The 19,882-nt window shown below is 38.8% G+C and overlaps 1 protein-coding gene across 1 annotated transcript in view; it reads left to right on the top strand.

Annotated features, from left to right (window-relative positions):
• UNC5C (unc-5 netrin receptor C) overlaps positions 1-19,882 on the top strand; it is a 407,419-nt gene that overhangs the window by 224,120 nt on the left and 163,417 nt on the right.

Genomic DNA, 19,882 nt, shown 5'->3' with positions numbered 1-19,882 from the left:
ATTTATTTTTTTAAATAAACAATGCTGCAGTGAACATCTTTGTATACATTTACATTTTGATGCCATATGTCTGTAACATGGATTCCAAGAAGTGGGATAACCTATTTGGAGGTTTGCATAGATTTAATTTTTACTTCTATTGTCAAATATTCTCTACTGTGATACCAATTTATACTACAGTCAGTATATGCAAATGCACATTTCCTCAACACCTCATCAGTCATTCAGTATTTTTTTAGCGAATCTGATAAACAAAAAGAAAGTTACTATCTTGCTTTACACTGCATTTATTAAATTGTTTGAAGAAGGGAGCAAATGTATTTTTGAAAAATTTTTCTAAGAGCATGGTGTATAGACCACATGGCAAAAGTAGACATTGCAGGCAGGAAAACACTTAGGAGGATTTTATGTTAGCAAAAGTCAGAAATAATAAAGGCTTAAACTGGGACAGAAGGAGGTGCCTCTGTTTCACAGCTAAGTGCATGTCAAATAGCATGCTGACTTCATGTCACTATTAATGTATGGGCATTATTTGGAGATTATTTCTTTAAAAGCAGAAAAAAAGTTTTTTCTTTTGGAGTTAGAAATCATGCAGTACCTTCAAACTGTGCAGTACATTTAAGGCATTATATCTTCAGCTACTTAAATTTAAATGATGAATCCATTAATATGTTACTTGAAATATAAGCCATAGTCTTTGTCTTTCAAAGGATATTTTAATCAAAATATTAAAACTAAGCTGGAGTCTCATTCAGATAGTTAATTCTGGTTGCCTTTTGTTGTAATATATCATGAATTATCTCTCTGATGGATGGGCAGCCAAATGCAGATAAAATTAGCTTTGCAGTCATTCATTTTAAATTGCTCTTGAATTATTTGGAAGTAAACTCCATTTCAGAAGAATATGCTTCAGGTCTCAGACAAAGAGATAATAGTCCTATATTTTATGATATAAGCAATAATAGTTTGTCTTATGATTTAGAAATATAGAAACATGTATTAAGTTGATGAAAATTAAGGTTTTATATATAGCAATAAAACCAGAAACCTAAAGCTTCATAGATGTCTGTTCATGGCATAATATTTTCCTGTCAAGAATTAGGTGGAATGAAAGTCTATAAAAATAATACATGGTGCAAAGCTTCCTCTTCTTATATGTAATGAAAAAACAAGTCTATATGAGATAACGGAAGAGGAAATGCTAAGATTTACCTGATATTAAGATAAAAATGGCAATAGCATTACTGAGTAATGCTAAAAAGTAGAAAATGAAGTCAAGTGTTAGGGGAGGGTCAAATGAATAACAATGTTGCATCTAAATCAAAAAGGCAGTGTAGCTTTAAGTTGATACTGAATTCAATGTACAGAATAAAACCAACTATGGAATTTTTAGTTTGTTAATTTGAATGAACTACATGTAGAAAAATTGTTTAGCAATTTAATTAATCAAGTCAATTTGCCCAAGTAGCATAATGCAGGCAATATCAGCATCCGGAATGTGCCTTTATACAACATGTAATAACTTAGGATAGCTGTGGCACATTGTCAGAAATAACTTAACAGTCTGAAGTGGCTATTCACAAATCGGGTTCCTATCATCTCCCCGAAGACTTCAGGAGGCTATTTGGATATTTATATTAAGAAATAAAGTGGTAAGAGGATGCACTCACTGGTCTCCCTTGCTGGAAAATCAAATTGTTCTTTTATAGCTTCAAGTTTTGCAGCTTGACCTTAATAGTATCAAAAAGCTAGTTTATTTGTGTAGTAAAACGAATTGCATGCTAGGAAATGATCTCAGTAAACAGTCCACCAGTTCAAGGTAGAATCTCAAACCTTCTTTATTATTCTTATGTACTCAACAGCCCTCTAGTGCCCTAAAAAAGTTAACTTCGATGTGACGGGAATTTTACTTGTTTTGAATCAGGCCCTTGGATGGGCACTGGAGTATATCCAAAGGGAAAGCCAGGAACAGATAAAATCACACCTTTCCCTTGTACACCATTGCAAACACACTTGCTTAGAGAATTGATTGGCAGCTGAGTCTCTCAGTCTGAAAAGCCATTTCATCTTCTAGAAAACATCTGATCATTGTACGAAGCCAGAAAATACTAAACAAGTTTTAACACGGATATCCACTGAGATGTAATTTCAGTTCTCAGACTTCACATGAAGTGGGACAATCAACTAAATGACGTTTGTATACAGGGCCAGCTTCGTGGTATGTGACCTGTGTACAGGACCTGTGCTTGGTTAAATACTCTGCTGTCACATCTCAATTGTTTTTTAATAGATCTTTGTTGGAGTATAATTGCCCCACAATACTGTGTTAGTTTCTCTTGTACAACAGAGTGAATCAGCCATATGCATACACATATCCCTTTCCTCTTGAGCCTCCCTCCCACCCTCCCTATCCCACCCCTCTAGGTGGTCACAAAGCACCGAGCTGATCTCCCTGTGCTCTGCGGCTGCTTCCCACTAGCTATCTGTTTTACATTTGGCAGTGTATGTGTGTCGATGCTACTCGCACTTTGCCTCAGCTTCCCCTTCCCAGCCCTTGTCCTCAAGTCCATGCTCTATGTCTACATCTTTATTGCTGCCCTGCAACTGGGTTCATCATACCATTTTTTTTTTTTAGATTTCATATATATGCATGAGCATATGGTATTTGTTTTGCTCTTTCTAACTTACTTCACTCTCTATGACAGACTGTAGGTCCATCCCACTACACATAACTCAATTTCGTTTCTTCTTATGGCTGAGTAATATCCCACTGTATATATGTGCCACATCTTCTTTATCCATTCATCTGTCGATGGACACTTAGGTTGCTTCCATGTCCTGGCTATTGTAAATAGTGCTGCAGTGAACATTGTGGTACATGACTCTTTTTGAATTATGGTTTCTCAGGGTATATGCCCAGTAGTGGGATTGCTGGGTCCTATGGCAATTCTATTTTTAGTTTTTAAGGAACCTCCATACTGCTCTCCATAGTGGCTGTATCAATTTACATACCCACCAACAGTGCAGGAGGGTTCCCTTTTCTCCACACCCTCTCCAGCATTTATTGTTTCTAGATTTTTTGATAATGGCCATTCTGACTGGTGTGAGGTGATACCTCATTGTAGTTTTGATTTGCATTTCTCTGATAATAAGTGATGTTGAGCATCTTTTTATGTGCCTCTTAGCCATCTGTATCTATTCTTTGGTGAAATATCAATTTAGGTCTCAGCCCCCTTTTTTTTTTTTTGCGGTACGCGGGCCTCTCACTGTTGTGGACTCTCCTGTTGCGGAGCACAGGCTCCGGAAGCGCAGGCTCAGCAGCCATGGCTCACAGGCCCAGCCGCTCCATGGCATGTGGGATCTTTCCAAGACCGGGGCACAAACCCGTGTCCCCTGCATCTGCAGGCAGACTCTCAACCACTGCGCCAACAGGGAAGCCCCTTCTGCCCATTTTTTAAGTGGATTGTTTGGTTTTTTTATTTTGAGCTCCATGAGCTGCTTGTATATTTTGGAGATTAATCCCTTGTCTGTTGTTTCATTTGCAAATATTTTCTCCCATTCTGAGGGTTGTCTTTCTGCTTGTTTAGGGTTTCCTTTGCTGTGCAAAAGCTTTTAAGTTTAATTAAGTCCCATTTGTTTATTTTTGCTTTTATTTCCATTACTCTAGGAGGTGGGTCAGCAAAGATCTTGCTGTGGTTTATGTCAAAGAGTGTTCTTCCTATGTTTTCCTCTAAGAGTTTTATAGTGTCTGGCCTTACATTTAGGTCTTTAAACATTTTGAGTTTATTTTTGTGTATGGTGTTAGGGAATGTTCTAATTTCATTCTTTTACATGTAGCTGTCCAGTTTTCCCAACACCACTTATTGAAGAGGCTGTCTTTTCTCCATTGTATGTTCTTGCCTCATTGTCGTAAATTAGGTGCCCATATGTGCTTGGGTTTATCTCTGTGCATTCTATTCTGTACCATTGATCTATATTTCTGTTTCTGTGCCAGTACCATACTGTCTTGATTACTGTAGCTTTGTGGTATACTTTGAAGTCAGGGAACCTGATTCCTCCAGCTCCTTTTTTCTTTCTCAAGATTGCTTTGGCTATTCAGGGTCTTTTGTGTTTCCATACAGATTGTAAAATATTTTGTTCTAATTCTGTGAAAGATGACATTGGTAGTTTGATAGGGATTGTATTGAATCTGTAGATTACTTTGGGGAATATAGTCATTTTCACAATATTGATTCTTCCAATCCAAGAACATGGTATATTTCTCCATCTGTTTATGTCATCTTTGATTTCTTTCATCAGTGTTTTATAGTTTTCTGAGTACAAGTCTTTCTCCTCCTTAGGCAGGTTTATTCCTAGGTATTTTATTCTTTTTGTTGCAATTATAAATGGAAGTGTTTCCTTAATTTCTCTTCCTGATTTTTCATTGCTGGTGTATAGGAATGCCAGAGATTTCTGTGCATTAATTTTGTATCCTGCAACCTTACCAAATTCATTGGTTAGTTCTAGTAGTTTTCTGGTGGCATCTCTAGGATCTTCTATGTATAGTCTCATGTCATCTGCAAACAGTGACAGTTTTACTTCTTCTTTTCCAATTTGTATTCCCTTAATTTCTTTTTCTTCTCTGATTGCCATGGCTAGGACTTGCAAAACTATGTTGAATAAGAGTGGTGAGGGCTTCCCTGGTGGCGCAGTGGTTGAGAGTCCATCTGCCGATGCAGAGGACACGGGTCCGTGCCCCGGTCTGGGAAGATCTCACATGCCGCGGAGCAGCTGGGCCTGTGAGCCATGGCTGCTGAGCCTGCACGTCCAGAGCCTGTGCTCCACAACGGGAGAGGCCACAACAGTGAGAGGCCCGCGTACTGCAAAAAAAAAAAAAAAAAAAAAAATTAGTGGTGAGAGTGGACATCCTTGTCTTGTTCCTCATCTTAGTGGAAATGCTTTCAGTTTTACACCATTGAGTATGATGCTTGCTGTGGGTTTGCCATATATGGCCTTTATTATGTTGAGGTAGTTTCCCTCTTTGCCCATTTTCTGGAGAGTTTTTATCATAAATGGGTGTTGAACTTTGTCAAAAGCTTTTTCTGCATCTATTGAGATGATCATATGGTTTTTATTCCTTATTTTGTTAATGTGGTGTTTCACATTGATTGATTTGCAGATATTGAAAGAATCCTTGCATCCCTGAGATAAATCCCACTTGATCATGGTGTATGATCGTTTTAATGTGCTGAGGGATTCTGTTTGCTAGTATTTTGTTCAGGATTTTTTTTTTTTTTTTGCGGTACGCGGGCCTCTCACTGTTGTGGCCTCTCCCGTTGTGGAGCACAGGCTCCGGATGTGCAGGCTCAGTGGCCATGGCTTACGGGCCCAGCCGCTCTGCGGCATGTGGGATCCTCCCGGACCGGGGCACGAACCCGTGTCCCCTGCATCGGCAGGCGGACTCTCAACCACTGCGCCACCAGGGATGCCCTGTTCAGGATTATTGATCTATGTTAATCAGTGATAGTGGTCTATAAGTTTCTTTTTGTGTGCTGTCTTTTTCTGGTTTTGGTATCAGGGTGATGGTGGCTTTGTAGAATGAATTTGGGAGTGTTTCTCCCTCTCCAGTATTTTGGAAGAGTTTGAGAAGTATTGGTGTTAGCTCTTCTCTAAATGTTTGATAGAATTTGCCTGTGAAGCCATCTGGTCCTGGACTTTTTGTTTGTTGGAAGATTTTTAATTATGGTTTCAATTTCATTACTTGTGATAAGTCTGTTTATATTTTCTAATTCTTCCTGGTTCAGTCTTGGAAAATTGTACCTTTCCAAGAATTTGGCCATTTCTTCTTGGTTGTCCTTTTTATTGCCATATAGTTGTTTGTAGTAGTCTCTTATAACCTTTTGTATTTCTGTAGTGTCAGTTGTGATTTCTCCTTTTTCATTTCTAATTTTATTGATTTGCATACTGTCCCTTTTTTTCTTGATGAGTCTGGCTAATGGTTTATCAATTTTGTTTATCTTCTCAGAGAACCAGCTTTTAGTTTTATTTATCTTTGCTATTGTTTTATTTATTTCCATTTCATTTATTTCTGCTCTGATCTTCATGATTTCTTTCCTTCTACTGACTTTGAGTTTTCTTTGCTCTTCTTTCTCTAGTTGTTTTAAGTGTAGGGTTAGATTGTTTATTTGAGATTTTTCTTGTTTCTTGAAGTGAGATTGAATTGCTATAAACTTCCCTCTTAGAACTGCTTTTGCTGTGTACCATAGGTTTTGGGTCATCGTGTTTTCATTGTCATTTGTTTCTATTATTTTTTATTTCTTTGATTTTTTCAGTGATCTCTTGGTTATTTTGTAGCGCACTGTTTAGCCTCCATGTGTTTATGTTTTTTACATTTTTTCCCCTGTAATTGATTTCCAATCTCATAGCGTTGTGGTCAGAAAAGATGCTTGATATGATTTCAATTTTCTTAAATTTTCCGAGGCTTGATTTATGACCCAAGATGTGGTCTATTCTGGAGAATGTTCCATGTGCACTTGAGAAGAAAGTGTATTCTGCCAGTTTCAGGTGGAATGTTCTATAAATGTCAATTAAATCTATCTGGTCTGTTGTGTTAAAGCTTGTGTTTCCTTATTTATTTATTTTTTGGATGATCTGTCCATCTGTGTAAGTGGCATGTTAAAGTCTCTTACTATTATTGTGTTACTGTCAATTTCCCCTTTCATGGTTGTTAGAATTTGCCTTATGTATTGAGGTGCTCCTATGTTGCATGCATAAACATTTATAATTGTTATATCTTCTTCTTGGAATGATCCTTTGATCATTATGTAGTGTCCCTCCTTATCTCTTGTAACAGTCCTTATTTTAAAGTCTTTTTTATCTGATATGAGTATTGCTACTCCAGCTTTCTTTTGATTTCCATCTGAATGGAATATCTTTTTCCATCCCTTCACTTTCAGTCTGTATGTATCCCAAGGTCTGAAGTGGGTCTCTTGTAGACAGCATATATATGGGTCTTGTTTTTGTATCCATTCAGCCAGTCTGTGTCTTTTGGTTGGGGCATTTAATCCATTTACATTCAAGGTTATTATTGATATGTATTTTCCTATTACCATTTTCTTAATTGTTTTGTTTTTGTTTTTGTGGGTCTTTTTCTTCTCTTGTTTTTCCAGCCTAGAGAAGTTTATGGAGCATTTGTTTTAAAGGTGGTTTGGTGTTGCTGAATTCTCTTAGCTTTTGCTTTTCCTGAAAAACTTTGATTTCTCCCTCAAATCTGAATGAGATCCTTGCCTGGTAGAGTAATCTTGGTTGTAGGTTTTTCTCTTTCATCACTTTATGTATATCCTGCCACTCCCTTCTGGCCTGCACAGTTTCTGCTGAAAAATCAGCTGATAACATTATGGGGATTCCTTTGTATGTTATTCTTTGTTTTTCCCTTGCTGCTCTTACTATTTTTTCTTTGATTTTAATTTTTGTTAGTTTGATTAATATGTGTCTTGGTGTGTTTCTCCTAGGATTTATCCTGCCTGGGACTCTCTTTGCTTCCTGGACTTCAGTGACTATTTCCTTTCCCATGTTAGCGAAGTTTTCCACTATAATCTCTTCAAATATTTTCTCAGACCCTTTCTTTTTCTCTTCTTCTTCTTGGGACCCCTATAATTAGAATGTTGGTCCATTTAGTGTTGTCCTAGAGGTTTCTGAGATTGACTTGAGTTCATTCTTTTTTCTTTATTCTGCTCCTTGGAGGTTATTTCCACCATTTTGTCTTCCAGCTCAATTATTTGTTCTTCTGCCTCAGTTATTCTGTTATTGATTCCTTTTAGTGTATTTTTCTTTTCAGTTATTGTGTTGTTCACCTCTGTTTGTTTGTTCTTTAGTTCTTCTAGATCTTTGTTTAACATTACTTGTATTTTCTCAATCTGAGCCTCCATTCTATTTCCGAGATTCTGGATCATCTTTATTATCATTACTCTGAATTCTTTTCCAGGCAGATTGCCTATTTCCTCTTCATTTATTTGGTCTTGTAGGTTTTTACCTTGTTCCTTCACCTGTGACATATTTTTTGCTGTCTCATTTTTTTTTTTTTTTTTTTAATGAGTGAGACTGTGTTCCTGTCTTACTGGTTGGTTGTCCTGAGGCTTCCCACAGTGCAGTTTGTAGGCTGTTGGGTAGAGCTGGGTCTTGGTGCTGAGATGAGGACCTCCGTGACACCTCACTCAGATGAATATTCCCTGGGGTGTGAGTTTCTCTGTTAGTCCAGTGGTTTGGACTCAGAGCTCCCACTGCAGGAGCTTCAGCCCGACCCCCAGCTTGTGAAGCAAGATCCTGCAAGCTGTGTGGCATGGCAAAAAAAAAAAGAACAATAACAAAGTAAATAATAAAATTAGACTTGGAAACTAACAGATATTTTAGAAAGAATATAAAAATAAAAATATAGATAAATCAACAACCGGAAGATACTGCAGTGCCACAATAGTAAAAAAAGAGGAGGAGGGAAAAGAAAAAAAGAAAAAAGGAATGGAAAAAAAAGGGGTGGGGAAAGCCTTGGCTGCGGAGGGCAGGGCCTAAGCCAGGGTGAGGTTTGGGTGGTGGGCGGGGCCAATGCTCAGGACCCACAGGGCTGGAAAAGGCCCTGGGGGCCGTCGGGGGTGGGGCTTAGGCTCAAGGAACAGAAGGGGCCCAGGTGTTACCCCCAGCCCTGGTCTCAGAGGGCAGGGGAGCCCACCTGGGAGCCCAGCAGGCTTCCTGGGCTCAAATGGCCAGGACAAATGCCCTCCTCTCCTCTCCTGCCCCTCCCATCCTAGAGGGCCCCTTCCACCTGCCTCTCCTGATCTCTCCAGCCTCCCTCCTATGCCCCCCAGGACCCACACAGCTGGCATGGGGCTTTGGAGGGCAGGGGACTGACTGAGAGCTCAGCAGGCTGCCCGGTCCCAGTGGGCCAGGCAATCGCCCTCTGCTCTTCTCCCGCTCTTCCCGGAGCGTCCCTCCCGCCTGCCTCTCCTCATCTCCCCGTCCTCAGGGGCGCCGATCCTGTCTGCCCTCCAATTCTCCTCCCCCTTTAGTCCCCCCATGTCCTACCGGTTCACTTGGGGGTTCTTTCCATCTCCTTGGGCATCAGGGTACCCCACCAGTGGTTGGCAGGCACCCTAGTTGTGAGGAGTTGCTAACTCAGTGTCTTCCCACACTGCCATCTTCACCATCTCAGAATTCTTAATACATTTTTATACAAGGATCCCCAAATTGTCATTCTGCACTGGGCTACACAAATTTCATAGCCAGTCCAGTTTGTAGACATTACTATTGTTATGACACCCTATATTTGTAAATGAATTTGAAGCACTATAAACTCTAAAATATCTTGTGGATCTGTTAAGCATGATCAACGTTACCCTTAGTGTAAGCATTTTATTGATCTGTAAGTGCCTGACACTATACTAGACTTATGGAAAATAAAAATGAAAACTCAGCAGTCCCTGTCTTCAAAGAACTTTCATACTAGAGTTAAGCATTTGTTATGTATTTCTGGCTTTTGAAAATCAGGAAGAGTTGTATTACTCTGGTTTCCAAAACTGAAAAGTAGATTTCTCCATATGTGAGAGGCAAATTTATAGTGCAAAACAGCTAAATGTTCATTTGTAGGTAATCATTTGCAGATAATAATTTTTTCCTTATTAAATACACATACTTGGAGATGATCACTTTTTCCTTGTTAAATACATGTAGATGTAACCATACTGGAGACTTAAATACTCAGCCATTTTCCTTTATAGATTTTGGTTGAAGAGAATTGACTTGCTTGTTTGATTTTTAAAAATTACTCCAGAAAAAAATAGAAGATGAAATTTCAAAAAAAGGAAATTTATGAAATACCACTATATCTCGAAATTAATGCTGACACTTACCATTTTTTGTCCAGAGCAAAGAAAGTATTCTCTTAGCATGCTTAACGTGATGGTGGGGGAGTTGTTATCTGGGCCAGTTTCCATGGTTGAGCATAGTACCCAGGCCATCTGTTGCAAATGAAGAAGGGAAGAATTTCACAACAGCCTGTGAGCCCACTGGTAATCAGTTCATTCGCATTTTGTCATGTCATTTTCACTATGTATATTTTACTGACTCAGAGTCTTGAAAATTATCTTTATAAAAGTCATTCTTACATCTGACTTGAGTACTAGAACTGATATACCATATTGCCTGATGTGAATTAATCTAGGACATAGACTTAAATATACTGTATATGTATTACAAGAAATATTAATAAACTAATACCCTGTGGCTGGTTAAGGCATCTCTGTAGATCAAATTTAAGAGATGGGGTTCATACAGAGACTAGGGTGATATATTGACAAAATATTGGATTTATGACATGATGAAAACATTCCAAATGATAGAAATCTTTCTTAATAAGTTACATATTAAGTGTCATTGAACAAATACCTTGAAAAATCAATACTTTATGAAGTCTTAAACCAAGACATAGAATTACTTCTCTTTCCTTAGAGTGATCCTCTTGTTTTAAAATTCCAAATTAAGGAAATGCAAAATTAGTTTATCTATACATTTTCTAAATATATCAGATCATTACTGTTTTTTTTCCCAGCACTTAACAGAACCCTGTTTGACTTGAAAACACACGTGTGACTTTTTCTCAACGTCCATTAGTCTTCCCAATAGTTTACAATAAAATAATCAGAAGAAATTTTTTTGAAAGCAGTTCATATCATTTTATCCACATTTGAACTTCCCTGAAGTCAGGGATGAAGTGAAGTATGAAGAGATATATGCATTGGCCTGGCAGGGTAATCAATTTTTAGTGCTTCTCTATCTTCCTATAGGATGTGAATATATAAGTACTTTTGCTACATTACTGAATAAGGTAAGGTGGTAGACAATCATCCTTCCTGCTAAAGGAACAAGGTGTCTTACAATCATCCTTCCTTCTAAAGGAACAAGTCTCCCCTTCTAAAACAATAACTGAAAGAAAGGCTTTTTATATTTTACATACCTGAATAAACATATTGTTATGAAATACATACATGTTGTTGTATGTATAAATATACACCAATCGTAAAAAAAAAATCAAGTTGACCCTCTGCCTTCATGAGTAATAAAAATTAAAAACAACAGTAACATTTTACAGGATTTGAGTCTGATATTTTGTGGCACTTTATTGATTATCAGCACTGTCCGTCATTACATATAACAGTAAGTGCTTTGGAAGAGAAAAACAAGAAAAAATGGAATAAGGCCTTCAAGACATCAGCTTCACGCTGATGGATTTGTCAATACCTCAGTTCCCCATTCCTTTGCCTTTCTGAACTATGTTTATTTAAGCAGTCTTAAGTGTCTTTGCATATTGACTAAAGAAGCTGAAATTGATGGAAATCAGGTTATCCTTTAGTAAGCTGACAATTTGGGTCCTTGATGTTCAACAATTGAAAAACCAGAAATGATGCCTTGCCAGAAGAAAGTAAATTAAGGAAGTAAAGTGAGAAAGCAAGTTAGGGCAGGAAACATCATTAACACTATAGGGTCAGTAATTTATAATTGTGGAGCAGTTTTGAAAGTTAGTTTTGTCAGTGATGCAAGTGAAGCCAGTTTTGACTGCAAAACAGATTGGTAGAGACCAGATGTCATTACTGTTTGACAGCTGTCACGTAACCTAGATGAAAAAGGTCCCAGGCCAGGATTCTTCATGAGCAAATGTCCCCTTTACCAATGGCCATCTCTCCAAGCAGGGCAACAACTGAATGAGCAATGCAATGAGTTCCAAGATAACATCTTAGCAACCAGTTTTCAACTACCAACACCATAAACTGAATTTGCTGCTGAATCTATGTGCTTTTAAAGGACTTGTAAAAACTTTTAATTTTGGCCTCAGAGTTTTGACCTTATATATTAGCCCAGGGTACTTAATCAACTTAGGGAATTAATAGTAGTTTTGTTCTCCACTATCTCTCTCTCATAGGAAGAAAAATATCAGGCCTAACTTAAGTATAGTGTATTAGACTCCGTTGACTTTTGTGAAATATAATAATAGGGTTTTTAAAGGCACTTTTATTATTTTCTGTTTTTTATTTGGAATCATGCAGAGCCCAAGTTAAAGGAAAACATACCTCAAAGCGGGCAAATATCTCTGATGGTTTTGGGATTTTGTTTATTCTGTGGTGTTGGGACAGCAGGGTGGGAGAAATATGTTTAATAAATTTCAGTGGTATAAAAAATGAGACTTTCGTTCTTCATGTTATTACTCTAATATTATTAATATTCTAATGAGAATAGGTGTGACTAGTCATATAACACATATGGAATTTGAGACATAGTTTCCAAATAAGACTAAACAGCATTTCTAGACTCTAGGCTCTACTGTGGAACTAATAATGGTTGACTTCATGCTGTCATCTGTATTTCCAGTGTTGAGAATAATTCCGAGCTTAATAAATACGTTTGGTTGAATGAATGAATATGTTGTGAAGTGGCATCTTTTGAAAATAATGACAGATTTGAGTCTGAGCTTAAAGATTTTTAATTCATATTTCTGTATTTCTTTTCAGCTCCTTGCATAGGATTCAAGGTTTACCTAAGAGACTTATACTTTTCTTTTTTTTTTAACATCTTTATTGGAGTGTAATTGCTTTACAGTGGTGTGTTAGTTTCTGCTTTGTAACAAAGTGAATCAGCTATACGTATACATATATCCCCATATCTCTTCCCTCTTGCCTCTCCTTCCCACCCTCCCTATCCCACCCCTCTAGGTGGACACAAAGCACCAGCTGATCTCCCTGTGCTATGTGGCTGCTTCCCACTACCTATCTGTTTTACATTTGATAGTGTATATATGTCCATGCCACTCTCTCACTTCGTCCCAGTTTACCCTTCCCCCCCCCAAGTCCATTCTCTGCGTCTGTGTCTTTATTCCTGTCCTGCCCCTAGGTTCTTCATAACCATTTTTTTAATTTTAATTTTTTTGTTTTCTTTAGATTCCATATATATGTGTTAGCATACGGTATTTGTTTTTCTCTTTCTGACTCACTTCACTCTGTATCATAGACTGTAGGTCCATCCACCTCACTACAAATAGCTCAATTTTGTTTTTCTTCTATGGCTGAGTAATATTCAATTGTATATATGTGCCACATCTCCTTATCCATTCATCTGTTGATGGACACTTAGGTTGCTTCCATGTCCTGGCTGTTGTACATAGAGCTGCAATGAACATTGTGGTACATGACTCTTTTTGAATTATGGTTTTCTCAGGGTATATGCCTAGTGGGAATGTTGGGTCATATGGTAGTTCTATTTTTACTTTTTTAAGGAAGTTCCATACTGTTCTCCATAGTGGTTGTATCAATTTACATTCCCACCAACAGTGCAAGAGGGTTCCCTTTTCTCCACATCCTTTCCAGCATTTATTGTTTGTAGATTTTTTGATGATGGCCATTCTGACTGGTGTGAGGTGATACCTTATTGTAGTTTTGATTAGCATTTCTCTAATGATTAGTGATGTTGAGCATTCTTTCACATGTTTGTTGGCAATCTGTATATCTTCTTTAGAGAAATGTCTATTTAGGTCTTCTGCCCATTTTTGGATTGGGCTGTTTCTTTTATTGATATTGAACTGCATGAGCTGCTTATAAATTTTGGAGATTAATCCTTTGTCAGTTGCTTCATTTAGAAATATTTTCTCCCATTCTGAGGGTTGTCTTTTCAACTTGTTTATGATTTCCTTTGCTGTGCAAAAGCTTTTAAGATTAATTAGGTCCCATTTGTTTATTTTTCTTTTTATTTCCATTTCCCTAGGAGGTGGGTCAAAAAGGATTCTTGCTGTGATTTATGTCATAGAGTGTTCTGCATATGTTTTCCTCTAAGAGTTTTATAGTGTCAGACCTTACATTTAGGTCTTTAATCGATGTTGAGCTTATTTTTTTGTATGGTGTTAGGGAGTGTTCTAATTTCATTCTTTTACTTGTAGCGGTCCAGTTTTCCCACCACCACTTATTGAAGAGGCTGTCTTTTCTCCATTTTATATTCTTGCTTCCTTTATCAAAAATAAGTTGACCATATGTACGTGGGTTTATCTCTGGGCTTTCTATCCTGTTCCATTGATCAATATGTCTGTTTTTGTGCCAGTACCATACTGTCTCGATTACTATAGCTTTGTAGTATAGTCTGAAGTCAGGGAGCCTGATTCCTTCAGCTCTGTTTTTCTTTCTCAAGAATGCTTTGGCTATTCGGGGTCTTTTGTGTTTCCATACAAATTGTGAAGTTTTTTTGTCCTAGTTATGTAAAAATTGCCATTGGTAGTTTGATAAGGATTTCATTGAATCTGTAGATTGCTTTGGGTAGTATAGTCACTTTCACAATGTTGATTCTTCCAATCCAAGAACATGGTATATGTCTACATCTGTTTGTGTCATCTTTAATTTCTTTCACCAGTGTCTTAAAGTTCTCTGCACACAGGTCATTTTTCTCCTTAGGTAGGTTTATTCCTAGGTATTTTATTATTTTTGTTGCAGTGGTAAATGGGAGTGTTTCCTTAATTTCTCTTTCAGATTTTTCATCATTAGTGTATGGAAATGCAAGAGATTTCTGTGCATTAATTTTGTATCCTGCTACTTTACCAAATTCATGGATTAGCTCTAGTAGTTTTCTGGTAGCATCGTTAGGATTCTCTATGTATAGTATCATGTCATCTGCAAAAAGTGACAGCTTTACTTCTTGTTTTCCAGTTTGTGTTCATTTTATTTCTTTTTCTTCTCTGATTGCTGTGGCTAAAACTTCCAAAACTATGTTGAATAATAGTGGTGAGATTGGGCAGCCTTGTCTTGTTCCTGATCTTAGTGGAAATGGTTTCAGTTTTTCACCATTGAGAGCAACGTTGGCTGTGGGTTTGTCATATATGACCTTTATTATGTTGACGTAAGTTCCCTCTATGCCTACTTTCTGGAGGGTTTTTATCATAAATGGGCATTGAATTTTGTCGAAAGTTTTTCATCTGTTGAAATAATCATATGGTTTTTCTCCTTCAATTTGTTAATATGGTGTATCAAATTGATTGATTTGCAAATATTGAAGAATCCTTGCATTCCTGGGATAAACCCCACTTGATCATGGTGTATGATCCTTTTAATGTGCTGTCGGATTCTGAATGCTAGTACTTTGTTGAGGATATTTGCATCTATGTTCATCAGTGATATTGGCCTGTAGTTTTCTTTCTTTGTGACATCTTTTTCTGGTTTTGGTAACAGGGTGATGGTGGCCTCATTGAATGAGTTTGGGAGTGTTCCTCCCTCTGCTATATTTTGGAAGAGTTTGAGAAGTATAGGTGTTACCTCTTCTCTAAATGTTTGAGAGAATTTGCCTGTGAAGCCATCGGTCTCAATTTCAGTGCTTGTGAGGTCTGTTTATACTTTCTATTTCTTCCTGGTTCAGTCTTGGAAGGTTGTGCTTTTCTAAGAATTTGTCCATTTCTTCCAGGTTGTCCATTTTATTGGCCTATAGTTGCTTGTAGTAATCTCCTATGATCCTTTGTATTTCTGCAGGGTCAGCTGTTACTTCTTTTTCATTTATAATTCTATTGATTTGAGTCTTCTCCCTTTTTTTCTTGATAAGTCTGGCTAATGGTTTATCAATTTTGTTTATCTTCTCAAAGAACCAGCTTTTAGTTTTATTGATCTTTGCTGCTGTTTCCTTCAGTTCTTTTTCATTTATTTCTTAACTGATCTTCATGATTTCTTTCCTTCTGCTAACTTTGGGGGTTTTTTATTCTTCTTTCTCTAATTGCTTTAGGTTTAAGTTTAGGTTGTTTATTTGAGGTGTTTCTTGTTTCTTGAGGTAGGATTGTATTGCTATAGACTTCCCCCTTAGAACTGCTTTTGTTGCATCCCATAGGTTTTGGATCATCTTGTTTTCATTGTCAGTTGTTCCTAGGTACTTTTTTATTTCCTCTTTGATTTCTTTAGTGATCTCTTGGTTATTAAGTAGTGTATTGTTTAACCTCTGTGTGTTTGTATTTTTTACAGGTTTTTTCCTGTAATTGATATCTAGTCTCATAGCATTGTGGTCAGAAAGGATACTTGATATGATTTCAATTTTCTTAAATTGACCAAGGCTTGATTTGTGACCCAAGATATGGTCTATCCTGGAAAACGTTCCATGAACACTTGAGAAGAAGTGTATTCTGTTATTTTTGGATGGAATGTCCTATAAATCTCAATTAAGTCCATCTTTTTTAATGTGTCATTTAAAGCTTGTATTTCCTTGTTTCTTTTCATTTTGGATGATCTATCCAGTAGTGAAAGTGGGGTGTTAAAGTCCCCTACTATGATTGTGTTACTGTCGATCTCCCCTTTTATGGCTGTTAGCATTTGCCTTATGTATTGAGGTGCTCCTATGTTGGGTGCCTACATATTTACAATTGTTATATCTTCTTCTTGAATTGATCCCTTGATCATTATGTAGTGTCCTTCTTTGTCTCTTGTAATAGTCTTTATTTTAAAATCTGTTTTATCTGATAGAGAATTGCTACTCCAGTGTTCTTTTAATTTCCATTTCCATGGAATATCTTTTTCCATCCCCTCATTTTCCATCTGTATGTGTCCCTAGGTCTGAAGTGGGTCTCTTGTAACAGCATATATACGGGTCTTGTTTTTGTATCCATTCAGCCAGTGTATGTCTTTTGGTTGGAACATTTAATCCATTTACATTTAAGGTAATTATCGATATGTATATTCCTATGACCATTTTCTTAATTGTTTTTGGGTTTGTTATTGTAGGTCTTTTCCTTCTCTTGTGTTTCCTGCCTAGAGAAGTTACTTTAGCATTTGTTGTAAAGCTGGTTTGGTGGTGCTTAATTCTCGTAGCTTTTGCTTCTCTCTAAAGGTTTTAATTTCTCCGTCGAATCTGAGTGAGATCCTGCTGCATATAGTAATCTTGGTTTTAGGTTTTTCTCTTTCATCACTTTAAATATGTCCTGCCACTCCCTTCTGGCTTGAATCGTTTCTGCTGAAAGATCAACTGTTAACCTTATGGGGATTCCCTTGTATGTCATTTGTTGTTTTTCCCTTGCCGCTTTTAATATTTTTTCTGTGTATTTAATTTTTGATAGTTTGATTAATAAGTGTCTTAGCGTGTTTCACCTTGGATTTATCCTGTATGGGACTCTCTGTGCTTCCTGGAGTTGAGTGACTATTTCCTTTCTCATATTAGGGAAGTTTTCAACTATGATCTCTTCAAATATTTTCTCAGTCCCTTTCTTTTTGTCTTCTTTTTCTGGGACCCCTATAATTCAACTGTTGGTGCATTTAATGTTGTCCCAGACGTCTCTGAAACTGTCCTCAATTCTTTATTTTCTTTATTCTGCTCTGCAGTAGTCATTTCCACTATTTTATCTAACAGGTCACTTATCCATTCTTCTGCTATTGTTTCCTTCTAGAGAATTTTTTATTTCATTTATTGTGTTGTTCATCATGGTTTGCTCATTAGTTCTTCTTGGTCCTTGTTAAACGTTTCTTGTATTTTCTCCATTCTATTTCCAGAATTTTGGATCATCTTTACTATCACTACTCTGAATTCTTTTTCAGGTAGACTGCCTATTTCCTCTTCATTTGTTTAGTCTGGTGGGTTTTTACCTTGCTTATTTAACTGCTATGTGTTTCTCTGTCTTCTCATTTTACTTAACTTACTGTGTTTGGGGTCTCCTTTTCACAGGCTGCAGGTTTGTAGTTCCCGTTGTTTTTGGTGTCTGCCCCCAGTGGCTATGGTTGGGTCAATGGGTTTTGTAGGCTTCGTCGTGCAGGGTACTAGTGCCTGTGTTCTGGTGGATGAGGCTTGATCTTGTCTTTCTGGTGGACAGGACTGCGTCTGGTGGTGTGTTTTGGGGTGTCTGTGACCTAATTATGCTTTTAGGCAGCCTCTCTGCTAATGGGTGGTGTTGTGTTCCTGTCTTGCTAGTTGTTTGGCATGGGGTGTCCAGCACTGCAGCTTTCTGGTCGTTGAGTGGAGCTGGGTCTTAGAATTGAGATGGAGATCTCTCAGAGAGCTTTCGCCATTTGATATTACGTGGGAGCCAGGAGGTCTCTGGTGGACCAGTGTCCTGAACTTGCCTCTGCCACCTCAGAGGCACAGGCGTGACATCCAGCCAGAGCACCAAGACCCTGTCAGCCACACAGCTCAAAAGAAAAGGAAGAAAGAATGAAAGAAAGAAAGAAAGAAAAAAACAAAATAAAGTAAAATAAAGTTATTAAAAGTAAAAAAAATTTTAAGTAATTAAAAAAAAGAAAAACAGAAAGAAAGAAGAGAGCAATGAAACCAAAAACCAAATCCACCATGGTAACAAGTGCTAAAAGCTATATATACAAAAACAAAAACAAACCAAAAAAAAAAAAAAAAAAAGGACAGAGCTATACAGACCAAATCACACAAAGAAGCATACACATACACACTCACAAAAAGACAAAAAGGAAAAATATATATATATTGTTGCTCCCCAAGTCCACTGCCTCAATTTTGGGATGATTTGTTGTCTATTTAGGTATTCCACAGATGCAGGGTACATCAAGTTGATTGTGCAGATTTAATCCGCTGCTCCTGAGGCTGCTGGGAGAGATTTCCCTTTCTCTTCTGTGTTCACACAGTTCCTGGGATTCAGCTTTGGATCTGAACCCGCCTCTGCGGGTAGGTCGCCTGAGGGCGTCTGTTCTTCGCTCAGACAGGACGTGGTTAAAGTAGCAGCTGCTTCGGGGGCTCTGGCTCACTCCGGCCGGGGGGGGAGGGAGGGGCACGGAGGCGGGGCAAGCCTGCCGCGGCAGACACCGGCGTGACGTTGCACCAGCCCGAGGCGCACCGTGCGTTCTCCCGGGGAAGTTGTCCCTGGATCACGGGACCCTGGCGGTGGCGGGCTGCACAGGCTCCCGGGAGGGGAGGTGTGGAGAGTGACCTGTGCTCGCACACAGGCTTCATGGTGGCGGCAGCTGCAGGCTTATCGTCTCATGCCCGTCTCTGGGGTCCGCGCTGTTAGCCGCGGCTCGCGCCCGTCTCTGGAGCTCCTTTAAGTGGCGCTCTTAATCCCCTCTCCTCGCGCACCAGGAAACAAACAGGGAAGAAAAAGTCTCTTGCCTCTTCAGCAGCTCCAGACTTTTTCCCCTTTTTCCCGGGCTCCCTCCCGGCTAGCCGTGGTGCAGTAACCCCTTCAGGCTGTGTTCACGCAGCCAACCCCGGTCCTCTCCCTGCTCTCCGACCGAAGCCCGAGCCTCAGCTCCCAGCCCCGCCCGCCCCGGCGGGTGAGCAGACAAGCCTTTTGGGCTGGTGAGTGCAAGTCGGCACCGATCCTCTGTGCGGGAATCTCTCCGCTTTGCCCTCCGCACCCGTTGCTGCGCTCTCCTCCGGGGCTCCGAAGCTTCCCGCCTCCGCCACCCACAGTCTCCGCCCGCGAAGGGCCTTCATAGTGTGTGGAAACCTTTTCTCCTTCACGGCTCCCTCCCACTGGCGCAGGTCCCGTCCCTATCCTTTTGTCTCTGTTTTTTTCTTGCCCTACCCAGGTACGTGGGGAGTTTCTTGCCTTTTGGGAGGTCTGAGGTCTTCTGCCAGCGTTCAGTAGGTGTTCTGTAGGCGTTGTTCCACGTGTAGATGTATTTCTGATGTATCTGTGGGGAGGAAGGTGATCTTCATGTCTTATTCTTCTGCCATGTTGAAGGTCAAGCCTTACACTTTTCAAATAAATTTTTCTAATGAAGTTCCTGTTGCTTTTGTCAGCTCTCAAGGCTAACACGGTGTAGTGGGAGGTGCAGTGCTATGTTGGGAAGATCACAGTTTTCGAGGGAGACAAAATTGGGTTCTGATCCCAGTTTAGCTATTTACCACCTGTGTTTTCAGGCAGTGAATAGCAGAACTGGGATCAGGTATCCTC

This window comes from Mesoplodon bidens (assembly GCF_964165515.1).
Source record: "Mesoplodon bidens genome assembly, chromosome: 1".
Classification (NCBI taxonomy): domain Eukaryota; kingdom Metazoa; phylum Chordata; class Mammalia; order Artiodactyla; family Ziphiidae; genus Mesoplodon; species Mesoplodon bidens.
This window is presented reverse-complemented; position numbering and strand designations above follow the sequence as displayed.